This window comes from Coffea arabica, chromosome 8e, assembly GCF_036785885.1.
Source record: "Coffea arabica cultivar ET-39 chromosome 8e, Coffea Arabica ET-39 HiFi, whole genome shotgun sequence".
Lineage (NCBI taxonomy): Eukaryota > Viridiplantae > Streptophyta > Magnoliopsida > Gentianales > Rubiaceae > Coffea > Coffea arabica.
Genome location: NC_092324.1, coordinates 20172321 through 20178551, shown reverse-complemented (window position 1 = coordinate 20178551; position 6231 = coordinate 20172321). Strand labels below are relative to the sequence as shown.

At 37.2% G+C, this 6231-nt stretch overlaps 1 long non-coding RNA gene across 1 annotated transcript; it reads left to right on the top strand.

Annotated features, from left to right (window-relative positions):
• Positions 1-1638: 1638 nt before the first annotated feature.
• LOC140012501 (uncharacterized) lies at positions 1639-5984 on the top strand. The gene is made up of 2 exons (XR_011819664.1): positions 1639-1982; positions 2949-5984. It is a non-coding gene; the product is annotated as an uncharacterized lncRNA (long non-coding RNA).
• Positions 5985-6231: the final 247 nt, after the last annotated feature.

Below are 6231 nucleotides of genomic sequence, written 5' to 3'. Positions count from 1 at the left end.
CTTTCTCGTGTAACTACGTGATACTTAATATATGAATGAATATGATTGACAATTGTACATGGATATTACGTGCTCGATTATTATTAGTGTATGAATAGTTGAAATCCTGTGAACTTGATACGTGCTTACTTGATATCAATGACTTGAAATTTTGGAAATGGAGTCGAGTGTGTACCTTACCATACTCGTTCTCATTTGAAATAAATGACTCGTGCTTGACCTAAATTGAATCGCTTGACCTGACTTGAATTGCTTGACCTGACATGACTTGACTTGGGAAAATATGCTATGGCTGCATAAGTCGATTGGAGCGATGTCTCATCGACCTCTGAACGATAGTAAGTACCACAGCGATTCAGGTGGGAGGTACCTCTCGAATCGTCTCAGAACCAAAAGCATTCTTAGTCGATTAGAGCGATGTCTTATCGACTTCTGAACGATAGTAAGTACCACACCGATTCGGGTGGGAGGTACCTCTCGAATCGTCTCAGAACCACAAAGCATTCTTAGTCGATTAGAGCGATGTCTCATCGACTTCTGAACGATAGTAAGTACCACACCGATTCGGGTGGGAGGTACCTCTCGAATCGTCTCAGTACCCAAAACCCCTGAACGATAGCAAGTACCACACCGATTTGGTGGGAGGTACCTTTCGAGTCGTCCCAGAAACATAAATGGAATAAGTGAAGTGCTATGAATTTAATTACTTACCCAGGTGACGGGGTGTCGTCACAAGAATGTATTGAATTGAACCTGGGGCAAATCAATTGAAAAATTAACTCCTGAGAGCTCCTGCATCCTACTCCTGCACCCTACTCAAGTGTGTTTATTATAAATTGTGAACTACTCGAATGTTATAGTTTCCATTATTGTGTAAGTGTTATTGTTATTGATGTAGACACCAAATTTTCAGTGTAATTTCATTTATCTTTTTTAGTTTTTATTTGTCGTGCTAGGTTTTTTTCACTTTTTTAGTTTTTAGTGTTTTATTTTATTATTTCATTTTTAAGTTTTAGCATAGAATTTCTCGAGAAAAAGGAAAAGCATTCAAAAATTATGCTTTAGTTGTTTTGATTTAAAATTCAATGTTTTTTTTGGGGAAAATATGAGAAATGAAAAAAAAGAAGGAAAAGAGAGAAAAAATGAAAAAGAAAATCATTAATCAAACATAATTGGTTGTTAGGCATTTTATTTTCTATCTTTTATTCCGAGTTAGGGGAAACCCGATAGCGAGTTTTGGATTATTTAAGAAAAAAAAAAGGAAAAAAGAAGGAAAAAGAAAAAAAATTTAGCATTTCATTTCATTTTTATCTTTTTATGCCTAGTTCCGCTCATTTTATTCAATCTTTCTTCATTAGTTATTTTTCTTAATTAGTTATCTATATTGTGTTACATTATTATTAAAAAAAATTGTTTTTAAAAAAAAAAAAAAAAAAAAGAATGCCGCACACGCGGCAGCGTGGAAAATAATGTCATTTCTTTTTCTTCTCTTTTCTTTCATGGGAGATTTTTCTGGATCGGAGGGCTGGAATTTGGGGTAGAAATCAACCTCCCATCCTCACCTTTGAGGTGAGGGTTGAGGGGGTTCCACGGGATATATAAAAGGTTGGAAAAGAAGCGCAGCCAAGGGATAAGGAGGGTTTTGTGAGAGAGAGCAAGGACCAGAAAACTAGTTGACGGCTGAGAGGAAAACGGACGGCTGGCATAAGGAAAAACAGAGGGAAAGCAAGAAGAATTGTTGGGAGTTTTGACGGCTGGAAGATAGAGAGGGCTGGTGGCTAGTGATAGAGAGTGAGAGAGCAGAGGGCTAAGAAACAAAAAAAAAAAAAAAAAACCGAGAGAGAGCAAGTGAAAGAAAGACTGAGAGGCGAGGGAGAGGGAGAGAAAGCAAAGACGGAGGGATACGTTGGCGGCTGAGGAAGGCAGCTACGGCAGTGAAAGAAACAAGGAAGGGTTTCGGAGTTGAGGAAGAGAAAGAAAAGGTAGCTCCTTTTTATTCTTCCTTGCACATAACATGGAGTTACATCAGAAAATTTGAAATCTTGATTACCATTGTTTCATCGGCTTTCATCCTTTTGGTGTTATTTTTTTTTTTCATTTTTGCAAATCTGTTGGAGCAAGAAAAACCCGAACTATGGCTGGATGTTATATGGGTTCGAACTGGGTTTGGTAGCAGGAGTTTAGATTCATATGGAATTTCGTTTGCTGAATATACAATCTTGTGTGGTCACAGATTCGCATGATTTTTCAATCTGATTCTGGTTACCTTTCTTTGCATCATCCTTGTTTCCTCGATTGTATCTGCTAGAGATAAGCCATCATGCTTGATAAAGGGTCAGAGAGTATGTGGGTTTTGGCTAGAAAATGATGTCTTGATTCCGGTCTTATGAGCATACATGCATGGGATAAGTGGTGAAGTTCGTAGCGGCACTTAGTTGCGGCAGTGGCAAGTGATGTATTGTTTAGTTACAAAAAATTTCTTTTTTGCCTGAACTCTAGGATGGATAGCCATTGGAATGTTTGATGGCTCCCTTGCTTGGGTTTAGTTTTCCTTGGGATGAGCATTGCGTATAGAGTCTGCTGTAATAAGCTTGAAAGTAATCGACTTGTTACAGCAGCTTTGTCATTGTTTGCCGCTTCTGGTTCATTTGCCTTGTTTCTGGTTTGTTTGGGTCAGAGTTTAGCATGAATATGTATCATTTCTGATGTATTTTGAATCTGAAAGTTTGTTGGAAACTCATGGTATGATATTGCTGAAGTTGCCAAGTTATTTAAGAGTTGTTCTCTTCAAAAAAATGCAGCAGGCTTGGAATTTGTTTGTAAACGGAAATACAGCAGGCTTCTCTTTTGCAGGAATTCTTTATTACATAAAGCTTGCATGAAATTCTTTTAGGAACTGCTTTGATTAAGTGTTGTTTAGACATGTTTTAATTAGAGTTGGTTTAAAGTTTTGTTTGCCAAAGATTCATGGATAAGGCTTGCGGATGAACTAGCTTAGCTGCCGAGGTCCTTTTGTTGTTGCAGAAAGCTTCTTCCTGTCTTTTGCATGGAATCATTCAGTATTTCAGTAATTGCCTTCTATGTTTTGTTTGTTTGGATTGTGCGCTGTTTTAATGTCAAGTTGAAAAGCTGGATGATGGATCTGAATTCGGTGCTTGAGGCTGAAACCTGCAACTAAGAAATGAAAGTTACGGCTGTGCTCTTTGGATTGCAGAGAGCCTTGCTGCACCTTTTTCTTTTTCCTTCTTTTGCTGTTTAATTTTTACCCTTAACGGTCAGCTTCAATTCTTGTTTTAATCTCGCAATGAAGTTGCATGTTTAGTCAATGATTGATAGTAAAAATCCTGGCATTTGGTGAACGTGTTTGCATGATGAACTGGAAAGAAATTCACAGCAGAAATGGTGCAGAAAGAATGGTTCTTCTACGTAGTTGCATGCATGGAAAACAAAGGGAAAATTACAGTCCGACCCCTTGGCTTCTATCTAATGCTTCCATGGCCCAATTAATTGGAAAACTTAATTAATTTTGTCCCCTTAACATGCCATTTTCTCTTTAGCACGTCTTGATTTGTTTTGGGTAGATCCTTAAGGAGTTGTAGAATGAATTTGAAGGGTCTAATAACTTTTTTCTAGATTTATAGTTAATTTGATTTTTTTTTCGGATTCTTTGGCATTTTTGTTGTTTAATCCTAGCAAATTGCTTTTCATTTACTTTTTGTGAATTTTCTCGTTTGATTTGGTATGTTTCACCTTAGATTCTAAATTTATTTTATGTCTTTTTTAGACCCTTAGTGTTTATAATAATAATAAATTGGTTTTTAAACTTCTTTAATTTTTCAATTGGGTCTTTGTTTGTCTTAATTGGTTAAATACGAGTAGTTTACTTTCCTTGGAATGCTTCGAGTGATTCAATTTGGTGTTTATTTCCATTTTCTCTGATTTATTTGATAAGTAAAGTGGTACCTTGACCTTTTTATTCTTTTGGAGGGTAAATTAGTAATTTCTCCTCATTAGGGCATCGATTCAAGGGAGGTACACTCTATCCCTTATGTTGACCTTATTTGACCCTATGTGATCCAACGTGCTAAGTGAGAATTGCATGCCTACTTTGCTTTCCTTGCTTTTCCTTAATTCCTTTCATTTATTTCATTTACTTTTGTTTTTTTATTTAAGTTATTCTTTATGGGGTATGTGTACACCTCTTGGCTTGTAATAGATAGGGCTTGGAGAGCATTTTTGTCCATTTTTCCCCTTCCCCTTTCATTTTAGTTAGCAAATGTAATAGGTTCATTAGATTGATTGCTTGCTTTTGTTGCTACGTGTTAATTTGCTTTATTAGGCTCTTGCATTTAGTCGAGCATGCTAAGTGTTATGTGCTACGTGTTTATAGGTGATTGGCATGTCTACTTGCTTTCTATAGTCATAGATGAATGTAATGGATGAATGCACGTCACCACACTAGTCCAACGCTAGTTGAGGCTTATTGTCCCGTTTTCCACTAGTCCAACGCTAGTAGGAATGCATAGATATGGGCTAGTCCAACGCTAGACCCTTAGGGATTTCCCTCGCTAGTTCATACTTGCATGTTTCACTACATTTCATACATTTTTCTTAATTTTTCTTTTCTTTTCCTAGCATTTGGCATGATCCTCCAATCCTTTCCCCTTCATTTTAGGTTTTTACATCCTCATGCTAGTTATAGGGTACATTTTCTTGAGAGTCCCCTTTCGATAAGGGAAACGAGCGAGTGTGGCTACAAAATAGCCTTAGCACGCTAGTTCTTCCTTCTAATCAAAGGGAAAATTAAAGTCGTGAAATTAGGAGTCATTCCCGTACCCGACTTGATGCATTCCTCTAGGTTCATACACTCTCATTTTTATTACATCACTTCCTCATTTTCTTTATCCACACTCTCTCACTACTTATATTTTTCTCACTCCACATGCCTTGTTCAAACTTCTCTTCTTTCCCTATCCCTTATTTATTTTCTACCTCACAAATTGCACCCAATAGCACTTATATATTTACTACCATTATACCTTATTTTCATCCACTTGCACACAACACCTTTATTTTCTCCATTGGCACACATGCACTTTCCTTACATTCGCACACATGCACTTTTCTTACATTTGCACACTTGCACTTACATTTGTTTTTATTTTACTTGCACTTTTCTTACATTTGCACACTTACACTCATACTTGAGTCTTCATTTGCATTATTCATGACCTCTATGAAGGCCTTCCTTATTGGCCATCACAATTCATGTGATTGGGACCAAAAAGCCTCATAAGAGACATTTTAGATTTAGGATTGCATTTTTTATTAGTCACATCCAAAATGCAACACATACTTTGGGTAGAAAAATTGGGAAAAGAAGGGCTAAGTCATGCAACTAGCTTTGGCTAGGGTAAGGGAGTGCCTTAGGCTTTGCCTTTGCCTTCTCCCTTATCAAATGTGACCCCCGATCCCTTTCTTTGGTTACGTAGACCTAAAAGTTCTTTAAAAAGGGTTTGTTTATTTTTCTTTCCAAAAAATCACTTTTTGGGTGACTTGGTACACCCTAACTCTATACCAAGTGGCGACTCCCTTTTCCATTTAAAAAACCCTTTTTGAACTTTGTTTGGCCAAATCGTCGCATTTTCAAGTCCCACGGCCTTTTATTTTCATTTTTACACACGTTCACATACACACTACTTTCACACCATTTCGAAAAGTGGGGCACGCCAATTGAACTACGTGTCTTGCATGTTTTCTTGGCCTCACGAGCATCCGCTCACCCGTTAGATTTGTTTTCCTTAACAGGAGCTGAAATGGAAGGAATTATGAAGAAGCTTACTTGATGGCTCATTTGATTAGAATTTTGAATACAATTGTTTAGACAACTTTTGGAAGTTGTATATTTTGGGAAAAGTAATTGTAAGTTTGAAATTGTGATGTAAGATTGAATATTTACGTATGGAAATGACTTCGTACTTTTATTCCGATTTTTATTGTTAGTATTAGATTTTAATTTTGAATTGAATTTGTATCGAGTCCTGGCGAGAGTTGGGCAGGCGTCCCGCGGATACCCTTGGGTTCGCCCCTGGGAGAAGTGGGGGCGTCACACTTAGGTTACTTGCGTTTGCTTGATTCCACCTTGGTAGTGATTTATGAGCTGAAATTTTAGCAAAAATCATGTGTAAAGTAAGAGGAAAAATAATGGTTTCTTCTAGCTTGCTCCTAGTT